General features: G+C 44.3%; 1 protein-coding gene across 2 annotated transcripts in view; it reads right to left on the bottom strand.

Moving 5' to 3' along the window:
* LOC126183894 (ras-related protein Rab-3) overlaps window positions 1-25,296 on the bottom strand; it is an 833,674-nt gene that overhangs the window by 360,899 nt on the left and 447,479 nt on the right. Inside the window, exon 1 of one of the 2 annotated variants that reach the window (XM_049926217.1) lies at window positions 11,844-11,993. The exons of the other annotated variant lie outside the window; for it this stretch is intronic. The gene's annotated coding sequence lies outside the window, so the exon portion shown is untranslated. Of the gene's footprint in view, window positions 1-11,843; window positions 11,994-25,296 lie in introns of those variants that run through there. 2 annotated transcript variants of the gene reach the window in all.

Below are 25,296 nucleotides of genomic sequence, written 5' to 3' on the forward strand. Positions count from 1 at the left end.
GGTTATGTTCGCCTGCCTGGAGTCCATTTTCAGCCAAACACCGATGTAACTTTTACGGATGGCAATATGCCATATCACCGAACCACAGCTGTTTAGGACTGTTTTGAAGAACAGTTCGGACAATTTGACTGAGTTTTGACCACCCAGATCGCCCGAGATGAATCCCATCGAACATTTATGGGACATAATGGAGAGGTCAGTTCTTGCACCAAATCTTGCACCGGCAACACTTCAGCAATTAAAACCGGCTATAGAGACACCATGGCTCAAAGTTTTGAAGAGGACTTCCATGCACTTCACCGGGCAGAAGGAGGGCCGACACGATGTTAGGAGGTATCCCACGACTTTTGTCACCTCCGTGTATGTACACTACTGGCCATTAAAACTGCTACACCAAGACGAAATGCAGATGATAAATGGGTATTCATTGGACAAATATATTATACTAGCTAGAACTGACATGTGATTACATTTTCACGCAATTTGGGTGCATAGATCCTGAGAAATCAGTACCCAGAACAACCACCCCTGGCCGTCATAACGGCCTTGATACGCCTGGGCATTGAGTCAAACAGAGCTTGGATGGTGTGTACAGGTACAGTTTACCCATGCAGCTTCAACACGATACCACAGTTCATCGAGAGTAGTGACTGGCGTATTGTGACGAGCCAGTTGCTCTGCCATCATTGACCAGACGTTTTCAATTGGTGAGAGATCTGCAGAATGTGCTGGCCAGGGCAGCAGTCAAACATTTTCTGCATCCAGAAAGGCCCGTACAAGACCTCCAACATGCGATCGTGCATTATCCTGCTGAAATGTAGGGTTTCGCAGGGATCGAATGAAGGGTAGAGCCACGGGTCGTAACACATCTGAAATGTAACGTCCACTGTTCAAAGTGTCGTCAATGCGAACAAGAGGTGACCGAGACGTGTATCCAATGGCACCCCATACCATCACGTCGTGTGATACGCCAGTATGGCGATGACGAATACACGCTTCCAATGTGCGTTCACCGCGATGTCACCAAACACGGACGAGACCATCATGATGCTGTAAACAGAACCTGGATTTATCCGAAAAAATGACGTTTTGCCATTCGTGCACCCAGGATCGTCGTTCAGTACACCATCGCAGGCACTCCTGTCTGTGATGCAGTGTCAAGTGTAACCGCAGCCATGGTCTCCGAGCTGATAGTCCACGCTGCTGCAAATGTCGTCGAACTGTTCGTGCAGATGGTTGTTGTCTTGCAAACGTCCCCATTTGTTGACTCAGGGATCGAGACGTGGCTGCACGATCCGTTACAGCCATGCGGATAAGATGCCTGTCATCTCGACTGCTAGAGATACGAGGCCGTTGGGATCCAGCACGTCGTTCCGTATTACCCTCCTGAACCCACCGATTCCATATTCTGCTAACAGTCATTGGACCTCGACCAACGCGAGCAGCAATGTCGCGATACGAAAAACCGCAGTCGCGATAGGCTACAATCCGAACTTTATCAAAGTCGGGAACGTGATGGTACGCATTTCTCCTCCTTACACGAGGCATCACATCAACGTTTCACCAGGCAACGCCGGTCAACTACTGTTTGTGTATGAGAAATCGGTTGGAAACTTTTCTCATGTCAGCATGTTGTAGGTGTCGCCACCAGCGCCAACCTTGAGTGAGTGCTCTGGAAAGCTAATCATTTGCATACCACAGCATCTTCTTCCTGTCGGTTAAATTTCGCGTCTGTAGCACGTCATTGTCGTGGTGTAGCAATTTTAATGGCCAGTAGTGTAGATGTAACATACCATGTCCAGCAACGCCATTCAGCTACGCTACAGCGCACACACCCCTTCGAACGCTGACTAACCGCAATCCTATCTCCTGTAAATGGAGGACGTTAGACGGAGTCTATTGCGTGTACGCCTGTCATAATAAGACTTTTGAGGGTTTTCAGCGCAGGGACGGCAGAATTATCAGCCTCACAAGTGACGTTTGCTGGGTTGGCGGCAAGTTTCGCTCACTAGTTTTGGTGCTGTTTAGCGACGAGGGATCTCGTTCCTGGATATGGGCTCCTCTCTTCAGTATTCTCGTGACATTCCTTGCAAATATTCCAAGGTCCTAAGTATTGTTTTGTTGCACCTCGTGTGTCTAAACGTAGTTCCTGGTTCTAAATGTTCTAAATGGAGTGTGGGGATTGTTGTTTAAAAGAAATATGTGCGAGTGCTGAAAAGTAATTCCTCTGAATTTTTCATGTAGAAACTCTTAAAGCTTTCTAAGTAAAACAGGTCTTATTAACATTATACACCTTTGTTCTTCATGTCCACATATTCATTCCAGTTGTGATCGAGCTGTTCTAGGCGCTTCAGTCCTGAACCGCGCTGCTGCTACGGTCCCAGGTTCGAATCCTGCCTCGGGCATGGATGTGTGTGATGTCGTTAGGTTAGTTGGGTTTAAGTAGTTCTAAGTTCTAGGGGACTGATGACCTCAGAAGTTAAGTCCCATAGTGCTCAGTGCCATTTGAACCATTTTGAACCTCAGATGTTAAGTCCCATAGTGCTTAGAGCCATTTGAACCATTATTCATTCCTCAACTCAATATAGTCACCCTGGCGACGACACATTTCTCCAAACGAGAGACCACGTAGTTGGTACCGCCATTGTTGAACGTTTGACTTTGTTGACGGAGCTACAACGTTACTTCTGCTTGCACCTCTTCATCACTATCAAAGTGAAGTCCTCGAAAGTTTTCATTAAGTTTTGGATACAAATGAAAATTGAATGGATCCAAGTCTGTACTGTATGGAGTATGATGGATGACAGTGAACGTAACGCATGGGATTGTTGATGTTGCAGCACTCGTTTGTGATCTGGCATTGTCATGCTCCGTTGGTGGACGAACCCTTCGAATTCTAAACTGGATTGGAGCACGCTGTTTCTCACACACCAACATAGTGACGTTACACATCGCCATGTTAAGTGCTACAATTCGGAGCCCTCCAGTGGCAGAAGACTGCAAATGTACACAGTTTTAGGCGTTTCCAATGCACTCAATATTTACTGTTGCAATAGTGCATATGGAGTACATAGAATGATTACATTTACAAACCAATAGCACAAGCTGTTCTATATATCAGGTATCAACCCATGCGTGATGTAGCCACCACGGGCAGTAATGCAGGCGCTGATTCTGGCATCCAGTAGATCATACACATGGTGAATACTGTCCTAGGATATTTATACCATGCTTGCTCGACCTTTTCACGTAATTCTTTAAGAGTTTTTGGATGACAATGTGCATTAGTCATTTCTCGTCCAATCATTTCCCACGTGCTCGATCGGATCCGAGTCCGAGGATCGTGCTGGTCTATGAAGTTGCCGCATGTCTTGCAGAGCACGCTAAGTTTCACAGGCAGTGTGTGGGTGAGCGTTATCATGTCGGAATAGCACATCACATTCCTGTTTCAAGAACGTAGTCAGAACGGTTCTAACAACTTTCTGAACGTACCGAGCGCTTGTTAGCGTCCCCTCCAGAAACACCAAAGGTGAACGAGAGCTGTAGCTTATCGTACCCCAGATCATAAGGTCTGGGGTGGGGCTGGTTCAAATGGCACTTGGGACTTAACATCTGAGGTCAAAAATGGTTCAAATGGCTCTGAGCACTATGGGACTTAACTTCTGAGGTCATCAGTCTCCTAGAACTTAGAACTACTTAAACCTAACTAACCTAAGGACGTCACACACGTCCGGGCCCGAGATAGGATTCTAACCTGCGACCGTAGCAGTCGCGCGGTTCCGGACTGAAGCGCATAGAACCGCACGGTCACCGCGGCCGGCTGGGGTGGGGACATTGTGACTGGTACGAATGCACTCTACGAGACAGCGCTCACCATGTATACGAGGTGCGACAATAAAGTAATGAGACTGATGTGAAAAAAAATGTTGCTTACCGATTTAGTCAAGTTTAGTGTTGTCTCCTTCAAAGCAGTTCCCTTCTTATTGCACACACTTTTTCTAGCGTTTCTGCCATTGATGGTAACATTTCTGGAACTCATCTTCTGTAATACCCTCCAAGACCCTCGTCACAGCTTTTTGGACATCTTGTGTTGTTTAAAAATGGTGTCCCTTGACCGCCGTTTTGACTCTTGGAAATAGAAAAAGTTGCATGGGGCGATATCTGGTGAATAAGGTGGTTGTGGTAGTACTGAAATTTGTTTTGAGGTTACAAATTGCTGTACTGACAGAGCAGTATGGAATGGCGCATTATCGCGATGCAGAATCCAATTATCAGCAATGTTGGCACGGACACGGAGAACTCTTTTACGAAGTCTTTCTAAAATTTCTTTGTCGTAATATTGGTTAACTGTTTGTCCAGGAGGCACCCACTCTTTATGAACAATTTCCTTGGAATCAAAGAAGCACATAAGCATGCATTTCACTTTTGACTTTGATATGCGAGCTTTTTTTTGGGCTGGGTTTTGTCTCTGGATCGAAATGAAAAAACCAACTTTCATCACCAGTGGTAACATGGCTCAACAATTCTCTATTGATTTCCGTTTTCTCTAATGGATCGAGAGCCACATTTTTCCGTGTTTCTCGCTGTTGTGGTGTGAGATTTTTGGGGACCATTTTTGCACAAATCTTTCTCATACCAAGATCTTCAGTTATTATTAGACGAACCGTTTCTCGATTGATGTTCAGTTCTTCTGCAATCATTTTCATGGATAATTTTCGATCAGATCGTACGAGTTCACGCACCCTGGCCACATTGACATCCATCCATGAGGTTGATGATCGTCCACTGCGGTCTTCATCTTCAACATTTATACTGCCTTCACTAAACATTTTACGCCAACGAAAAACTTGAGCTCTTAACATAACCTCCTCTCAAAAAGCCTTCTGAAGCTTACTGTGAGTTGTTGTCGCGTGTTCACACAGTTCAACGCAAAAAGAAATGGCATACCGTTGCGCAATGTTATGCGGTTCCATTTCCGTGACGAGAGACACAAACACGTGTTAACTTATTACAGCACAACTCACGACTGAGCAGTTGCATCGATGTGCCGCTTGGACAAGAAGCAGCTTACAGACCAAGGTCTAAGGTATTGTGCCTACGCAAGCCTGCAGGGTTGCCACATCTTGAAAGAAAATCATTCTCATTACTTTATTGTCGCACCTCGTATGTCGTACGCGCAAACGACTATCTCTTCCATGCAGCTGGCCGCTGTGCCCTAACGGTTCTAGGCGCTTCAGTCCAGAACCACGCTGCTGCTACGGTCGCACGTTCCAATCCTGCCTCAGGCATGGATGTGTGTGATGTCCTTAGGTTAGTTACGTTTAAGTAGTTCTAATTCTAGGGGACTGATGACCTCAGATGTTGAGTCCCATAGTGCTTGGAGACATTTGAACCATTATTATTATTTTTTTTTTTTCTTGCACGAGTCGTCCTCCGTGGAATGGCGGCTTGTTTCAGATGTTTGCGCCACACTGAGCCTTCTGGTTGTGAGTATTCCCTATTAAAGTTTAGACACAGAGTGTGCTCTGGTAGCTACGCAACTACGCTATTTGTTGGCACACGATGCTGAAACCATTATCAATACATCTAGTATCTGCACAGGTGACATGCTGCCATTGGATCGAAATCGACATCCATTTTCTAGGTGTACTATTTTTATTCAGCAATGTATGTAGACATGAGGAATAAAATGTAGAATGTTAAAGTTTATTTCATTTCAGAAGCCTTAATAGTTTTCACATAAAAAATTCGGAGTCATTACTTTACAACACGCTGTCGTACTTTCCAGAACGTATGTTTTAATTTTGCAACCAAAAATGCTTGCACTACAGCTATAAGATGACTTGGACAGAATTTCTATTTAGTGTGATGAGTAGTAGCTCACTGTAAAAATCTGAGATAATGTAAATGAAGGGGAAAAACAATCCGGTAATCTTCAAAACCAGTATGAGTGGTTTGTTGCTTGAGACAGTCACGTCGATTAAATATCTACTCGGGACGTTGCAAAGCGACGTGAAATGGAATCAGCACGTAAGGTCGCTTGTAGGGAAGGTACAAAACGGACACCAGTTTATTGGGAGAACTTTAGAATGTTAGCGCTTATCTATAAGGAGCGATCAAAAAGTTTCCGTACGCAGGCTACACCAAGCCCTTGCCTACGGGTCAGTGCTTGTATACCTGCATCGGATTCGCGCTGGGTTGCATATACCATACAGCAACACGTCCACACATTTTGACACTCCTTCATACAAAGGAGACAGCGAACGAAATATTTGTTCATGTTGCTCAATATATGTGACATATTTCCAATGTTTGCAAGCTGCAGAGCACCAAATGTATAAGATACACTTGTGCGACCCACTCTTCAGTACTGCTTGAGTGCTTGGGATTACAAACAGGCCAGATTAAAGGCAGGAATTGAGGCACTACAGAGGAGTATTACTACATTCCTTACCGGTAGGTTCGATCAACACGCGAATATCATGGAAATGCTCCGTGAACTCAAATGAAAATACCCGGTGGGGAATGTTTTTTTTTTGCGAAATACCATAGAGAAGGTTTAGAGAACCGGAAGTTAGGACAGACTGCGGAAAGATTATACTGCCATGTGAATTTATGTTCATCTAGCGTAAAGACCACGAACACAACATAAGAGAAATCAGGGCTGGAACGGAAGCATATAGATAGTCGTTTTTCCCTTTCTTCATCTGCGAGTGGAATGAGAAGAGGAATGACTAGCACTAGTAAAAGGTATCCTCTGCCATGCGCCGTATGGTGGTTTTCAGAGGATGGCATGTTGCCGACTAAAATTGCTAAACATTTTCAGTCTCAGGTGGTAATATCTGTCTCACATCTGTTTACAGAAACTGCTAAAAGAACAACATAGGTAAAGATTTTAATTTTCTAACGGCAACCATGTTTGTGCAGCAAATTATGGGGATTGCTGTCAGCCTGATTATGCAGAAAACAATCTTTTCCTACATGAATTTCCTTAGCCAAATATGTTTCGGCACGTTTTTCTTTTGAGGTCTGGAAGCATATGTTTTAGGAAATAATTAGTGTATGCAAAATAAGGCTTCGGTGTATGAGAAATTACGCTTAAAACATTTTTATCCGTTGCAGTCACCTACCTTGTTTTCCTGTTGTTTATGCTCTGTTCAGGTGTCAAGCTACCTTTCCCGTCAGTGAAGATACAAACCTTTATGTTTAGAGAAATAGTGCAGTACATAAAAAAGAGTTGAAGACCTAATTTTTCACTCAAGAATTTTCTCGTAAACGTGATGCATTTTCAGAAGCCAATAAAATAAAATATCCTGACCACGCCATCACTGTGCCAAAATACGTTAGTGCAAAAAAGTAATATAGTAAGATTTTGTTGTTTGCATGCACTGGAGGGCAAACTCCAAACAGACGGCATCCGGCCACTGACATTGCCAAATCCAGATTAACATGCTGATATGGCCAAGAAAAAGAAGAAGACGACTTGTATTCACTTACAAGTTTGGCAACCTGCGCCAATCGCTGAAATACATATATGATGTAATTCAACAAGTGACTATCAGCTGTGATGATGCAGCTTAATGAAGTACCCCCTCTGACCCCTCACTGAGCTCATTAGTCACCACGAACAATGTGTACATTTCTCTTTCAATAAGCGTTAGTGTAGTTTGTCGTTTACGCAAAACAGATAACTGGAAATGTATACTGCATTCTCTGACAGGTATCGACGTATAAAATTTATTTTGTGTATCTTACATCAGACAAATGACAAAATAGTAACCAAAGTAATGACTATCAGGACTATATGTTACGTACAATCGAAATTTACTTGAAATGCTGCTTAGGTCAAAGATATTTCAACCCGTAGGAACCGGGCAGCTATCAACTTTCTACATGCGATACATCTTTCATCATATAACTCTAGTTGTCGAAATATTTTGTCGTATAATGAGCCTAAATCGGGCGTTCTTTCCCTCTATGAAGCAGACAATAAAATACGTGACGCGACAAGAACATAACTTGTATATGAATTGTGCATCGCAACAAACGGAACGCCATAAAATGTCTGTTGCAATCATTTGAGTTGGAGTGTAGTGAAATAACTCCAAACTTATATTCACGTAATAAAGAAGAACTTGAATACACAGGACGTCCTATTTGAAATATGAAAGCTACGTATTGAGTAATTATTGCATTACGACGTATTTGTTCGCTGCTACTCAATAAACCAAATTTTAGCAGCAGTTCAGTATTGACAACGAGCGAGATTTGCCTACATAAATTATTTGAGACGTCTTGTATCATTTGGTTGATAGGGCCGCTCCAGGATCATGCTCGCTGTGATGCAATGACTGCAGCATCGGGCACTGTGGTAACGGCTGAGATAATTTCCGCTGTGCCACAACACTGCAACTCAATCCAGTGAACCTGTCTCCGTGGGCAGGCTGTTGCTGATGCTAGAGAATCCCCAAAAAGCTCTGAAATGAAAGCAACGTTCCACAAAGTGTTATAGCGAAAATTAATGGGGGTCCACTTGTGTTATTCGTTGTTTACGTGGTACTCATAGTGAACGAATACTCGAAACTCTTGCGTCGTATGTAAACGACGTCGTCGGTGAACGCGTCTCCGACTTAAACTTCCAAGAGCGTCAGTAGATATCTCTTTCTTTCGCGTACCACTCGCAGAATGAGAGAGCAGTAAAACTACATAAATTAAAGCTATATCGAGATTTGTCGTAATTGTTCTTCCCGCGCACCACCCACTGAAGGAATAGGAGTGGTGTGCTGGTGGGGGGAGGGTTGATAATGTAACCTCCGCCACACACCGAAAGGTATCGCACGGACTACACATGCAAAAATTAATACTGTCTGTAGAAGTTATCACATATAGTCAAGATAGGCTTTACGAGCCAGTGGGAGTAGCTTGGAGTTGGGTAAACTTAAATGACCGGCGGAGAGAGTACGCTAAACTGTCGATCCAGCGCGTTCGCTCAGTCGACTATCTAGGGCTGGAACATCCTTCATATTTTGGATACGAAATGTATCGTATATTTTACTTTTTTTCGTGATGAATACCTGCAAGTTGTCCCAAGTCCGCTTGCACACAGCACCAGTTACACCTATAAATGGCGTCACTGAGATATTCAGTAACGGAAGCAGCCTCTGGTGACGAAATCTGTGGAAAGATTACCCTCCGTACTGAAGTCTCTTTGGATTATTGTCGGCTGGCGCGATGGGCCCAACGCTAAAGACATACATATCGAAACAGTTCGTTTTTATGTGTGTCCATATGGCACTTACCCGCTTACACTAACATATGACAGCAGTTCGTTGCCGTGTAGAAAATGCCAAAACCTCTTTCATTGTCAACTGCTGAGTTACACTGCTGTATTCTCAACACTCCGAGCACAACTTATGTGAGAATGCTAGCAGTTCAGCAGAGACGACGATATTAACAAACAAGCTTACAGCTTACAATTTTATACTACAAGCTACAGGAACTGCTACGAGCAGGAGCAACGACTTCGGAAGAAACGGGCGAAGTCTCATTGGCGATGCAGGGGCGTGCTGCTAGAGCACTCTTATATACTTACTGGAGCGGCATTCGTTTGCAATATTTGACCGAACAGTGCAATTACAAGGTAGACACGACAGCTGCGCTGTGCAGTAGGAAAAACATTAAACAAAAAACTGCAAGACTAACTGACATTTGTGAACAATGGAAGGCAATAGCAACGCGCCTACTGAAGGTGTTTCCATCGACAATTATTTTATTACATAAGACAACCGAAACGAAAATCCCACATTTCAAATTAATTATTGTGTTAAATCTGAAAGTGTGAAGTGTGAAAGTATGGGGAACAGATTACCTAACGCGCCTAAACAATATTGTTGTGCTGCTGTAATACAAGAATGCATACAATTTACGCAAAGCAATAACAACTTAATTCTTAGAGTAAACGTAATCTATACGGACACGTTTTCCGCAGTGAAAGCACACTTAACGAGACAGTACAACTCACGAAAAAGATACTCTGGGAAAAAGGAAAGAACGGAAATGGTGTTATATTGATCTGTTCGTATTCGCACCGTAGGCCTCAGATAGTGAGATCTGTCAGTCATGAAACGCTTCTTCTAAAGTCTGTAATGGGGAAATATGCTACGTAGAACTTGTAACCAATATCTAGGACCCATATGGGCACCACTTTCTTTGCTGTTGAAACAGGCGAGAACACTTAACGAAAAAACACACCATGAGATGTGCAATAAAAGCAAATTTACGTATGCCTGTTTCAGGATGTTAGAAACTGTAAGCTTGTGTCTGCCTGATGTCGATTCAGCGTTGTGACCCGCCAGTTGGAGCATAGTAATCAATATTCAGCTGTTGCCGAAAGGAACAGAATTGTTTCTGCTCACAGGGGTGTCACCAATAATGCACCAAATCATACATTTTGAATGTTTCAAGAGTTCTACGTATGTCAAAGTCTCTGAATAATCTTTCATTAAAACTATAAAAACGTGGAGTTCAACATAGTCTTGTGCGAGAGATCGTGATTTAATACCTGTCTCTAACAGTTTTCAGTTGCTTTGTAGTTCAGTTTTTCCTTATGCATGCATCCTTTGAATGAGATTATCGCGAACCAGTACGACATATCGAATAAGGTATGAATCGAAATCGGCAGTAGCAACCCAAAATATTACACATATGGTGCTAGCTACAATTTTTGAAACAAGTGCTAGACGTATAAATGATTTATCTCATCGATAAAATGCTGTCTGCAATCAGATTCCACGAAAACTACAGACTTTTTCCGTTGCCGCCTTAGTGTTACGCTTCCCGCCAGACTTCGAACTTCTGTCGACTTGAAAAGTGTCGAAATTTTTGTGTGGAGGACAGAATTATAATACGCGAAAGTTAGATAATGGTTTCAGAGAGCCTGTCACGGATTTGAAAGGGATGGATAAATTTCGTGTATTTTAATTGTATACACGACACACAAAATAATTTCCCTGCTGAATACGTAAGTACTTCACGCTAAGTCAGTTTCATACGAACTGCCATTGATACAGTACTAGATAACAGTAATTTTTAAACCTAAAGTCTATTTTGAAAAACCACGCAATACTTTTGCTTATATTCGCCAAAGCAGGAGGCATTGGCCACAAAGGGAGTAAAACATACGTTAACTCTGTTAAATAAATGATCTGTATTCTCAAATAATACGCAGATCCAGTCAGAAAAAATTATTTGATTCGGGCACAACAGCGAATTCCCGTGTTTCGTGAGGCTCATTACGACAGAAATGGTGCAAAAATATGTACTCGCAACTGGTAACACATGTAACAGCGTGTTACGTGGACATTTAATCATTATCATTCCCACGGAATTGAAACAGGCGTATGCGTATTCCTAGCTAAATGTTGCAACACAGTACTCTCGTGTTCAAATGACATCCGTGTTCGACAATCTCTACTGACGCAAGGAGGAGGCGTTATTGACGAAAACTGCTCGGTGTACGGGTCAACGAACACAGGGGATTGGCGGTTATAGGCAACCGTCAGAAAAGATCTGCAATGAGTTGCAGGTTTTTTTTTTTTGCACTGTCTGAGGTGCGAGAAACTTTTCCCGAAACTAGTTTACCGCCAAAATCGAGTACATCGGAGACTACGGCACATTCTCGAGATGCTATTCGCAACAGGTCGCGCAGTTGCAAAAAAAATGTATTACATTAACAATTATACAGTCGCCGCATATTTCTGAACAAGGCTACGCAAGGATCTGAGAAAAATGTTGCATTGCGCGCGGCTAGGACTACGCTCAAAGCGCGTCGAAGGAGAACAGACCTGGTGATGAGTGCGCTGTGGTGTTCACCGACTGACAGACACGCCACGCACCAGCCGAATATCGCGAGAGTGCGTCGCGCACCCAGGTGTTAGTGACTGTCAGCAAAGCACGGCCGAGCACTGCGGGCTAATACGCTATCATAGTAACGTTACAAGATGGCGCGCGCTGCTGCTGCGCTCTAGTGGCGAGTGTAGCCAGCTGCTCCCCCCTGGTATTGATTTCGCAGGCGGGTGCCCGCCCGCTACACGGCGCTTCATTCAGCCGCTCGTCAATGTATGCGGCCACAATCCGATCGAGTTAGCACCGCAGCCCAAATGCGACAAGTGCCACGTTCCTCCCTCGCTTTGCACCTCTGCCCTAGTTACGCTCGTCGGGTTACTCGCGATGTAAACCGGTTTTTTTTTTTTTTTTTTTTTTTTGGAGAATCCGCTCACGGCCCTAGTAAACTAATCGGATAGCTAAGTAGTACAACCAGAAATCTGAGACAACTGGAGCCGAATATACTTTAACGTCACAAAAACGAAGGAAGAGACGAGCCAGAAAATTGTATCTGTACGATAGTGTCTCGATATCCATCTGTTATTATTATTTAGCGTATGGCTAATACAGACATATCATGGAATTAAATTACGTATACATATGTACATATTAACACACAAGAAACTTAAGTTTGTCTTTACAACTGAATATCCAGTCCTTCAATCCAGCGCACTGCATCTGGAGTTGCTAGCAGGAAGTCCTCTTTGGCGCCGTGATAGGCTCGAATCCTGCATTCACTGACAATGTGGTGAACAGTCGGGTATGAGCCCCGCAGTCACAGGCTGGATCAGGCAGCTTCTTCCACTTAAAGAGAGCATCCCTGCATCGGCTATGGCCGGTACGGATTCTGTTGAGAGTAGTCCAGGTCTTGCGTGGTAGGTCGAATCCACTTGGAAGTTTAGCACCTGAGAAGATGTCATGCAGGTGCACATCTGTCACTGCTGCCCACCGACGTTTCCATTCTTCAAGAGGTTTGAAATCCTTAGCAACCATGTCAGCAGCATCGCACAGAGTTGGATGGCGTGATTTCAGTCTCTTACGATTTAAAAGCGGCAGGTCGCTGTGGACGGGTAGGTTAGAATTCCTGGAGATCTTGTGGAACTCTCTCATAAGGGCAGTACATCTGCGTAGATCAGGAAGCATTATACCGGTTAACAGTGGAAGCCAATAAACTGGAGTAGATATGATTGCGCGAGATATTATGCGCATTGTCGTATTCAGCTGGGTATCAACAAGCCTTGTCTGATGACTGTTCGTCCAAACAGGTGCACAATACTCAGCACTTGAGTACACCAAGCCCAGAGCTGAAGATCGCAGGGTGGTTGCTGAAGATCCCCAGGTAGTTCCCCATAGCTTATGGAGGATGTTGTTTCGAGTCCTCAACTTTTGAGCTAAGTTACGAAGGTGTTGTTTGAAGCATAGTGTTCGATCCAGGATGACACCAAGATATTTTGGGTTCCAATTATGACGAAGAATTCTGTCTCTAAAACTTACTTCCAGTTTTACGTTCGCCAACCGGTTATTTAGATGGAAGCAACACACTTCTGTTTTACTCTCACTGGGTTGGAGTCTCCAGATTTTGAAGTAATTATCTAATGCACACAGATCATTGGCTAGAATCTCTTCTGTTGTATTCATTTCTTGGTGTTTTACGGCTAGAGCCAGGTCATGATCATAGCAGTATTTTCTGGACGAAGTGTCAGGTAGATCAGATAGATATAGGTTGAACAGTAAGGGTGATAGAACTGATCCTTGAGGCAATCCATTGTTCAGCTTCCTCTCCTTAGTTATGTTGCTTCCAGTGATTACCTGCAACTCCCGATAATCTGTTGTAGTATCTTATAACAACTTCTCAGACCTAATGAGGTACCTCGAACAGAATTATCTCGACCGAGACAATTAGCTTGGTTCCGTGAACGTCGGTCTTGCGAAACGCAGTTCTCACGTGACGTCCTGAAAGCCGAGGATATAGGTAGAGAGGTGGATGCAATATTTGTTGTCTTTCGAAAAGCATTTGAATCGACATCGTATCAATGTTTATTAACGAAAGTACAGTTATATGGGGCAGTAACGAACTTTCTGACAAATGAAGATTTATGGTACGGGGGGCGCAGCATGTTATCTAGGATGGAGAGTCAGCGACAAATGTAAAAGTAACTTGAGGCGTGTCCCAGTGAAGTGCGTTGGCAGCATTGCTGTTTTCTTTGTATATTGATGACCTGGCAGTCAATGTTAATCAGATCTTTTGTAGGTATATAATGAAATAGCGTCTGAAAAACGCTGCACAAATAGTTGCTCATGAATCTATATTATTTCAAACTGGTACAAGGATTGACATCTTGCTTTCAATGTTGCGAAATGTAATATTATGCCCTTGGCTAAACACAAAAAAGGGGTAAAAAGTTAGTCACGCTAATATCGTGTAACACCGACACTCTCGCTCAGCTGAAGGCCTTCCGTCGTCATTAGATGCCCTAGAGCTTGAAAGATTACCGTCAAACCTCCTTGCCTAGAGACGCCAGATGAAAGTTGATGTCGTCAAGCCCTGAATGAAAATTGCTCAACGGATAACTGGGGAGGGGAGCTTGAGAGCGCTACCTAGAGAGCGTGCCCTATTCTGTACGATACTAGGCAAGGGGCTGGAGGGCTCACACGCTGATGTGTGGGTCCCTGCATTCCATATCTTCTATTTTAAATGAATTCCTTTAACTTGACTCCTTTGTGATTTTTGGGGTATGTTAAATATTGATGACAACTGATTATTTATTTATTTTAAACGTTATCACTCGACTTTACAGCGATTGCAGCAGTTGACCCAGTTTACAGATATTACAATTTTACAACTTATAGCTCGGGTGTATTATATACTAATCTGCATGCACGTTTCTACGGGAAAGACGGACTTACGTTGGTCAAATGCATACAACCAAAGTCTCCCAATATTTTACGTGGGACATCCACTATGTGAGGAGGATAACGGGCAAACTGGGGACCAGATACATTAACACTGGGGTGGTCAAATTTCCGGAATTAAACGAGAACATCCATTTCCTTACACAATCCGAAGCTGGAAATAAAATAACTAGTGCACATATTCAAATGTCCCTCCACGCGTGAGACAGACGCACTGATGGCACGTCTACTCACTTACCCGTCTTCTGTAACACTCCCTGAATATGGCGGCACCCGGGGGTCTTCCTGGGCTGCGGTGGAGGGGGTGGTCAAACCACTTGGCCGTGACCAACCTCTCCACCCCAAATCTTGTGACACTGGAACATCTTTGACTTTGCCCTGCCTGTGCTGTCTCTCTGATCCCCTACCCAGGAGTAAGGTTGGCACTACTATACTACAGAACTACTTCCCATCTAAGATTTGGCCATACTTTATGGAAAAGTGTGAGGAGGATTAGGAAAGTTCATGTGCAGATTCACATTCACGTACAAGAAATCCATAATACACGACACATATAAATATATATTATGAACCCGACCACATGGGTTCTGTTGCACCCGCGGCCGGCCGCGTCGTGCAATAAAACTGGCGGCAGAGCCGCCTCCGTTTGTATTTCCAGGTGCGAGCGAGCAGCGAAACCTGCTGCTTATGGAGCGGAAACTACTGTACCGTTTCAAGCTACCAAACTGCATCGATGATTCGATCTGGTGCCCCAAATAGCCCTAGAGAGTTTGTTTCGTTTTAAGGTAGGATCATTTATTGTGCTAGTCGAGGTGCAGTCGCACACCAGAGTGATCGTCAAACCAGGAAAATTCGCGTGTACTCCAGTCAACACGACTGTTATTATCCTGGAAAACGGGAATGTCCGCATAGAGGAATGGGCAATACTTGGTCACCGAGAATTTTGAAATGAATGCGTGGGCCCAAGTCATGGTACGAAAGACACCTCCAAATCATCATAGACACAGCCCCGGCTTTAACTACACGCTGCAATTTAAATGCAGCATTTGGCAGCTTGTGGGATCCACACCTTTCATCATTTGAAACGTGTCAAAACTGCGACTCTTCGGCCCACGCTACACACCTCCAGTCGATTATTTTTCCGTCTGCGTATTGTAAGACGAGCAGCTGTATGTGCCACAGTGAGCAATGACCTTTATTGAATTACCCGAGCCCAAATGTTGACAGCACGTAGTTCCCTTCGCAATGCTAGCTCGGAAATTGGTTGCAGGGGACGTTCATTAATTGACACCAGCTATTTCCATTGCGTTGGTAATTGATAAGACGTGGCGTTCGTTCCCGGTCTCTGGTTGTTAAGTTATTTTATGTTCTTACGACGTGTTATATGGCTGCCAGTTTTACGTACAACATTCCTTGCTTACAAATTGGACTGTCCACGATGATACGCGAACTTCCTCCAAGGTGTGGTCATAAGCACATCCATACAAAAATGCTCCTATGCCGTTCTGCTGCTGGCCGCGGTGGCAGAGCGGTTCTAGGCGCTTCAGTCTGGAACCGCGCGACTGCTACGGTCGCAGGTTCGAATCCTGCCTCGGGCATGGATGTGTGTGATGTCCTTAGGTTAGTTAGGTTTAAGTAGTTCTGCGTTCTAGGGGACTGATGACCTCAGATGTTAAGTCCCATAGTGCTCAGAGCCATTTGAACCATTTTTAGCCGTTCTGCCGCATATCTACTACACAGAAAACCATTCCACTGCCGTGATTGAAGTCAGCCGTAGTACGTTCCATAATCACCTGGTACCATCTACAGCGTTCCAAAGCGACCACTGTGCTGTTTTAAGAGAGCACTTAATATTTTACCAGCTGATATTAATATCCTATTACTACAAAAGTCCAGCGGCTGTGGCCGAGCGGTTCTAGGCGCTTCAGCCCAGAACCGCGCTGCTGCTACGGTCGCAGGTTCGAATCCTGCTTCGGGCATGGATGTGTGTGCTGTCCTTAGGTTAGTTAGGTTTAAGTAGCTCTAAGTCTAGGGGACTGATGACCTCAGATGTTAAGTCCCATAGTGGTTAGAGCCATTTGAACCATTTGACTACAATATAAATGAGTCATTGGAATCACGGAAATAATACATAAACCTGAATGCAATACTTTGTGAGGTCTTGAAGTAGTATGATCATACAGTATCAGTTTTAGGTAAAGACTTGGTGGAATTTAGGACACAGGTACGGTGTGGGGAAAATGCAGTTAGCCTACGAAGGATATTGTTTAAAAAAGACTCGTGCCACCAATCCAACAATATTTATGAAGTGTGTTGGATCTGTACCAGATAAGATTAACCGGAAATGTTGAACGTATACAAAGAATAGCAGCTTTGACTCTCTAGAGAGCATAACGGAAATGCTGAAAAACTTTAACTGACAACCCTCAACGAAAGCCTGTTGACGAAGATTCAAGAACCAGAACGGGGTGACGAATCTAGGAATACACTAAAGTCTCCTAAATATTAGGGATCGCGAAAGCTAAATAACACAAATTACAGCGCGTAGAGAGGTATTTACTCAGTGATTCTTCCCGTACTCCTCACGTGAACGGGACTGCAAGATATTCTAATATGAAGTACAACGGGAAGTACCTTCTACCATGAACTTCACGGCGATCTGCTGAGTATAAATGCAGATGCAGTCCCTAGTTAGCCGCACGGTTAGCTAAACAGAACGAAAATAGCGTCACGTAGTTACAAAAATTCACTTGTGAAGCAATAAACTATGAACATTTCCAGCAGCTCAAAATCAACAATAGTAGGTTAGCTACTGCTTTTCTGCAGAATCATTTTATCAGACACTACGTTTACTTCCAACGCAACGTGTGGAAGTCGAAACAAAATTAAAGAATCTGACTTGTGTTTACTTATAAGGTCTGAATCGATTTTGCTATCCCTGTCGGTTTTCGGTTTTCCGAGATTCGATTGTTTTACACGAGTGGTGTCTGTAAATAAGACTTTTCGCTTTCGTTAGTTTCACCACTTTCGAAAGGGGGTGGTTCAAATGGTTCTGAGCACTATGGGACATAACTTCTGAGGTCATCAGTCCCCTAGAACTTAGAACTACGTAGACCTAACTAGCGTAAGGACATCACACACATCCATGCCCCAGGCAGGATTCGAACCTGCGACCGTAGCGGTCGCGAAGTTCCAGACTGAAGCGCCTAGAACCGCTCGGCCACTTCGAAAGTGAGTTTATCAGTATTTTCGTGATATTTTTGATAAAGAGAATTCTCCGCTATTTTTGTAAATCAAAGATCGACTGCTAGTTCTTGACTTTTACTGAAGCAATTGCTAAACAAGGCAGATGCATTGTTCACCACAAACGAAATTTTCCCGGCAGAAAAGTTGTTTCTTGTGTAACGCAACAAACGCTTTTGGCTACTATTTAAATTTGCTCGAAATTATCGGTCTCTTTCCATATCGATCAACATTTTTGGCGCTGGAGCACCCGTAATGACCAGCTTCGAGATTCGAGGAAACCTAGCAGTGGATTATACCAATTTTAGAATTTCAGAAAAAACTATTGAGGAAGCAGCGAAGATGTCCATTCTACAGGGTAAACCGTTTCTTCCGATAGAAAATAAACCACCAGTTCGGTGGGACGAGGAGTGTCAAAACGCGGTGAGAGAACGTAAGAACGCACTCAAATTATAAAAACATCAAGTGACAGTAGAAAACTACGTTGCTTTCAATAGAGTGCGTAAGAAACTGAAACGTCTCCTAAAGTACATGAAACGAAATAATTGGAAAGAATTTTACGGGAGATTAAATGCAAGGACATCCATTTCATCTGTGTGGGAAAAAATTAAACTTATCGGAAAGGTTCAAATCCAGACGTCCAGCCGCATGACTTTTCGAATCAGTTAGATGGATTTGTTTATTCAACATTTTACGGCTGACTATGTGAACCTTGGTGTTAATTTAGATGCTTCTGGTGTACATCATACGAGGGTTGTCCACAAAGTAAGTTCCGATCGGTTGCGAAATGGAAATCACTGGGATAATCCGGTAAAGCTTTGCGCAGATGTGTTGGGCAGTGTCTCTAGTATGCCCGTCGCTCTTTTCAGTTTTCAGTGAACAGTGAGCACGTAAAGATGCGTAGGGAATAGCGTCTCCCGCCTAGTATGAGGGCCTGGTTAGAGATTTCGCCTGTGTCATGCAGCCCTCATAACACAACTGTCGAACAGTTCCTTCTTTATGCCAATTGTCGGCCGCACACTGCAGGGGCAATGAAAGCGCTCCTGCAGCGTTTCCGATGAGAAGTGAATGATCACCCACAGTACAGTCCGTAATTGGCTCCCCCTGAGTCTCATCTCTGCTCACAAGAACCGCTGGCTATGAAGACAAAGTTTTTCCACAGACAACGAGCTGCAGACCAGATAACTGGCCGAAAGCACAGGCGGCTGCTTTCTATGACGAGCATATTGGAAAGTTGATACAACACTACGACAAAAGTTGGTGCGGCGATTATGTAGAGAAGTAGGTGTAAGGCGTACCTAACTGTTGCAAATAAAACGTTTCTGGTTTTCACAATGATTTCCATTTCGCAGCCGATCGGAACTTACTTTCCGGACAACCCTCGTATCTTGGACGAAACGATAACAATAAGCGAACGAAATCGAGTGTTGTCGGTTCGCACAAGCAGGGTCCCTGGTCCTGACAACATCGTCTTTTCCATGCTGTATAATTTGACGGTATCAGAAAGACTGACCTGAGCAATATTTTTAGCAATTCCTGCTGCAGTAGGAATTACGCTCTTCAACTGAAGACAGTGCGAGATGCTCCAGTTTTGAAGCCTGGAACCCTCCGGATGAAATGTCATAAAGACGTCTCGCACTACAGTCATGTTCATTGAAGGTGTCAGAAAGGGTAATAAAACATAGGATAGACTGGTCGTGCGAACATAACGGCCTGTTACAGATTGGACAGGTGGGCTTCCGCAGAGCCTATGAAACGTTAGTATAGCTTATTACAAATATCCAGCTTCGTCTCAGCAATAACAGGTTCCTAATAGCGGTTCATACGGATACGGAGAGAGCATATGATGCAGTTTTTTTATTTAATGTCTTTCGGTATGTGCCCATACAGCCATCTCAACACTGAAAATAGGCTTCTACAGTTCGTTCTGACAATAGAGAGTACGTATTAGTGTAGGTCGTATGCTGGAACGAAGCTACATAGGCTTAAGAGAGGACAGATTTAGATATAAAACAAATTTTGCATCCACAGCATACTAAGACGAGTAAACAAGACGAAAATGTAAAACGGGATTCACAGACGCACTAAGTTACAAAAATCCCACTAGTAACACAATAAAAAATGTTAAAAAGCCGATGGTACTCATTCGGGCCGGCCGTGGTGACCGATCGGTTCTAGGCGCTTCAGTCTGGAACCGCGCGACCGCTACGGTCGCAGGTTCGAATCCTACCTCGGGCATGTATGGGTGGGATGTCCTTAGGTTACTTAGGTTTAAGTAGTTCTAAGTTCTAGGGGACTGATGATCTGAGATGTTAAGTCCCATAGTGCTCAGAGCACCATTTGAACTCATTCGGGATATTCCGAATTCAATCCATATTAATGACTATGCATCTAAATTAACAAGGAAATGTTCTTTTGTATGTCCTGTAAGAACTGTTTCAAAATCTGTGGATAGATAACTGAATATTTCTACAGGTCGATACGTACCATCTATACACAACACGAGAACAGTATACATTAAGCAGATTTGTGTGTTACGGCCGTACATATGGATACTCCAACATTCAGGCATATACAGTACATACAGGAGGAAACGTTTTACATGCTGAGCGTCTCACATCCTGACAACATAGTCAGTGAACTGTGCTGCGTTCTTCTCCGGATTACCAAGAGCATAAGATTAGCAGCGCAGGGAGCTATATCTGCATTTTGGCACTGTTAACGAACTTGTACAGTATTTAATATTAAAAAGGAAAAACACTTCCTAATGTTCTGCAAAATTATATTTATTTGGTCACGAACCGGCTTTCGACTTCTCGGCCATCTTCATGTGACAGCTGAATGTCGCAAACACAGATACTTGAAGATGACCTAAGAAGCTGAAATCCGGTGAGTGCTCAAATACATATAATTTTGCAGAACGTTAGGAAGTGTTTTTAGTATAATTATCATGTTCTTACAAGCATCGACGGAAAACTCAGTTAATGTTGTACAGTATTTTAAACGTTGCTACAGCGTAAAAAGGTTTGGAGGCTGCTTGGGAACTGATGGCCGGCCGAAGTGACCGAGCGGTTCTAGGCGCTACAGTCTGGAACCGCGCGACCGCTACGGTCGCAGGTTCGAATCCTGCCTTGGGCATGGATGTGTGTGCTGTCCTTAGGTTAGTTAGGTTTAAGTAGTTGTAAGTTCTAGGGGACTGATGACCTCAGAAGTTAAGTCCCATAGTGCTCAGAGCCATTTGAACCATTTTTAGGAACTGATGACCAAGAGCCCGAAGATTTCTTGTATAGACGTTGATGTGATACGTGTTTTGAGGACATTGTAGGAACATATGGTCTGGATCTTCCTTCTCTGCGCAAACTCATAGAGGGGTGTGGCTTAGGTTGAGCCGATAGAGGTGCATTTGAGCTTCCAGTGATTAAATTTCAGCCATGCCGTAACTGTCGTGAAGCTCCTCGAGATTTCTATCCTTTCATACCACGGTACTCTTGGAATCGTGGGATGCATTAGTGCGTAGTGGCTGCCTTTGATTTTAAATGTCCTCGACCATTGCTCATGCCAGTCTGATGGCAACAGCTTTCTGAACATGGGTATCATATTGGTGGAAGGGAATTTTTCATATTTAATAGCTCCATCTATAAATGCTTGCTTTGCTAGGACATCAACGTGTTAATTTCCAGGTGGTCTTTCATCCATACCATCACGATGTTGCGATACGGTATAAGAGGACTTTTGCACATCTTGTACCTTAATGCCTGCATATCTATAGACTCAGCCACCACGTGTGAAAGTTGCTTAGTTATCCAATAACGTCCGCTTACACAGTAGGATGTTAATTCCAGGGTATTTTCGTCAGGGGCCCATATTCGTTGAGAAAGAGCCGCAGGGGGAGTTTCTTGCTGAGGAACATTCTTCGCAGTTTTCACTGAGGTTCTTCCTCTTCAACCAATAATGCATTTATTGGAGTTCACATGAACGCCCCAGTAATTATACGTAAGCTTTTGTTCTGCATAGTGTCGAGTCTTTGCAGCGTGCTGCCTGAAGCTGATCCGTAGCATATGTCTCTTTAGCCGAACAGTATCCCTAGTAGAGACCGATATAATGTCATCGCTGTCCACCAGTGAGAGCCCCACCATACCCCAATCGTAGCTCTGATGAGAGTGCAAGCCTTTTCACATCTACACTCCTGGAAATTGAAATAAGAACACCGTGAATTCATTGTCCCAGGAAGGGGAAACTTTATTGACACATTCCTGGGGTCAGATACATCACATGATCACACTGACAGAACCACAGGCACATAGACACAGGCAACAGAGCATGCACAATGTCGGCACTAGTACAGTGTATATCCACCTTTCGCAGCAATGCAGGCTGCTATTCTCCCATGGAGACGATCGTAGAGATGCTGGATGTAGTCCTGTGGAACGGCTTGCCATGCCATTTCCACCTGGCGCCTCAGTTGGACCAGCGTTCGTGCTGGACGTGCAGACCGCGTGAGACGACGCTTCATCCAGTCTCAAACATGCTCAATGGGGGACAGATCCGGAGATCTTGCTGGCCAGGGTAGTTGACTTACACCTTCTAGAGCACGTTGGGTGGCACGGGATACATGCGGACGTGCATTGTCCTGTTGGAACAGCAAGTTCCCTTGCCGGTCTAGGAATGGTAGAACGATGGGTTCGATGACGGTTTGGATGTACCGTGCACTATTCAGTGTCCCCTCGACGATCACCAGTGGTGTACGGCCAGTGTAGGAGATCGCTCCCCACACCATGATGCCGGGTGTTGGCCCTGTGTGCCTCGGTCGTATGCAGTCCTGATTGTGGCGCTCACCTGCACGGCGCCAAACACGCATACGACCATCATTGGCACCAAGGCAGAAGCGACTCTCATCGCTGAAGACGACACGTCTCCATTCGTCCCTCCATTCACGCCTGTCGCGACACCACTGGAGGCGGGCTGCACGATGTTGGGGCGTGAGCGGAAGACGGCCTAACGGTGTGCGGGACCGTAGCCCAGCTTCATGGAGACGGTTGCGAATGGTCCTCGCCGATACCCCAGGAGCAACAGTGTCCCTAATTTGCTGGGAAGTGGCGGTGCGGTCCCCTACGGCACTGCGTAGGATCCTACGGTCTTGGCGTGCATCCGTGCGTCGCTGCGGTCCGGTCCCAGGTCGACGGGCACGTGCACCTTCCGCCGACCACTGGCGACAACATCGATGTACTGTGGAGACCTCACGCCCCACGTGTTGAGCAATTCGGCGGTACGTCCACCCGGCCTCCCGCATGCCCACTATACGCCCTCGCTCAAAGTCCGTCAACTGCACATACGGTTCACGTCCACGCTGTCGCGGCATGCTACCAGTGTTAAAGACTGCGATGGAGCTCCGTATGCCACGGCAAACTGGCTGACACTGACGGCGGCGGTGCACAAATGCTGCGCAGCTAGCGCCATTCGACGGCCAACACCGCGGTTCCTGGTGTGTCCGCTGTGCCGTGCGTGTGATCATTGCTTGTACAGCCCTCTCGCAGTGTCCGGAGCAAGTATGGTGGGTCTGACACACCGGTGTCAATGTGTTCTTTTTTCCATTTCCAGGAGTGTATTAATGATATGTCGGATATGATGAGCTCATCTGAGTTTATCATCGCTAATCATCCCAAGGTATTACGTTGTTTTCGCAGCTGGAAAATTATATTGTCCTATTTGAACTGCTTGGGGAAGTGGAATCTTTTGCTGAGTAAAAATCATTAGAGTGGACTTGCTATCAGCGATTGCGGGGCCACTTTCTGTACACCACTCACGCAGACGTGTGAGAGCGGTATGAATTTTCAGTCGACAGGACTGAAGAGTACTGCTTTTCGGAGTAGATGCGTACTGTAATATTTGGATATCACTGGCAAAGAGGTCATGAACGTCTCCAGTATAAAGACTGAATACTAAGGGAGCCAAGACTGATCCCTGCGGTAGTCCTTTGCTAGTTTCTCTGGGTCCTAGTGTAGCCCTGTGTTGCAAAATGATTGCTCAGGAGGCTTATAATGTTACGGGCGACTGGTTGTGGAATCTGCAGTTTTTCCAGTTTTTTCCCTAAGACGACGTTGTCGTATCCTTTCGTTAAGGCAACTATCATATAATTATTCCGAGACCCAAGTTGTTTCTTTGATAATATTTTCTTGATTTCTCACCACTATTCTAAACGGTGCTGTCTATTACCTTGCCCGAACACTGTTGTAAGGTGATTGGCCGATACGACTCGGGTTCGTGTTTATTACAGCCATTTCCCGATTTGTAGATGGGGACTACACATTTTTCCAGCAAATCCATTTGAATCTTTTGAGTCGATACACTACGGTAAATTTTGTGCAGCATCACTTTCCCTATGTGAGGGATGTGTCGTAGCTTCTGCATCTGCATCTACATCTACATGGATACTCTGAAAATCACACTTAAGTTCCAGGCAGAGGATTTTTCGAACCACCTTCACAATAATTCTCTATTATCCACCCTCGAACGGCTTGCGGAATAAACGAACACCTGTATCTCTCCGTGCGAGCTCTGATTTCCCTTATTTTATTATGATGATCGTTTCTTCCTATACAGGCCGGCGTCAACAAAATATTTTCGCATTCAGAAGAAAAACTTGGTGACTGAAATTTCGTGAGAATGTTCCACCTCAACGAAAAACGCCCTTGTGTTAATGGTGTCCATCCCAAGCTTGTATCATTTCCGTGACACTCCCTACCCTATTTCACGGTAACACAAATCGTGGTGGTCTTCTATGAACTTTCTCGATGTACTCCGTTAATCCTATCTGGTGAGGATCCCAGACCGTGCAGCAATACTCTAACAGAGGACGGACAAGAGTAGTGTAGGCAGTCTTTTCAGTAACTCTGTTACATTTTGTAAGTGTTCTGCCAATAAACGCTGTCTTTGGTTTGCCTACCCCACAAGATTTTCTTTGTTTTCTTTCCAATTTAAATTGTTCGTAATTGTAATTCCTAGGTATTTAGTTGAATTTACGGCCTTCAGATTTGACTGATTTAGCGGGTTCGTTTCAGCGCTCGTGTGAATGACCTCACACTTTTCATTATTTACGGTCAATTGCAAATTTTTCTACCATTCAGATATCTTTTCTAAATCGTTCTGATGAGTTTACTAGACAACAATCGACAGTATCATCTGCAAACAACCTAAGACGGCTGCTCAGATTGTCTCCTACATCTTTTATATAGAAGAGGAACAGCAAAGGACCTATAA

Source organism: Schistocerca cancellata, chromosome 4 (assembly GCF_023864275.1).
Source record: "Schistocerca cancellata isolate TAMUIC-IGC-003103 chromosome 4, iqSchCanc2.1, whole genome shotgun sequence".
NCBI classification, from domain to species: Eukaryota; Metazoa; Arthropoda; class Insecta; order Orthoptera; family Acrididae; genus Schistocerca; species Schistocerca cancellata.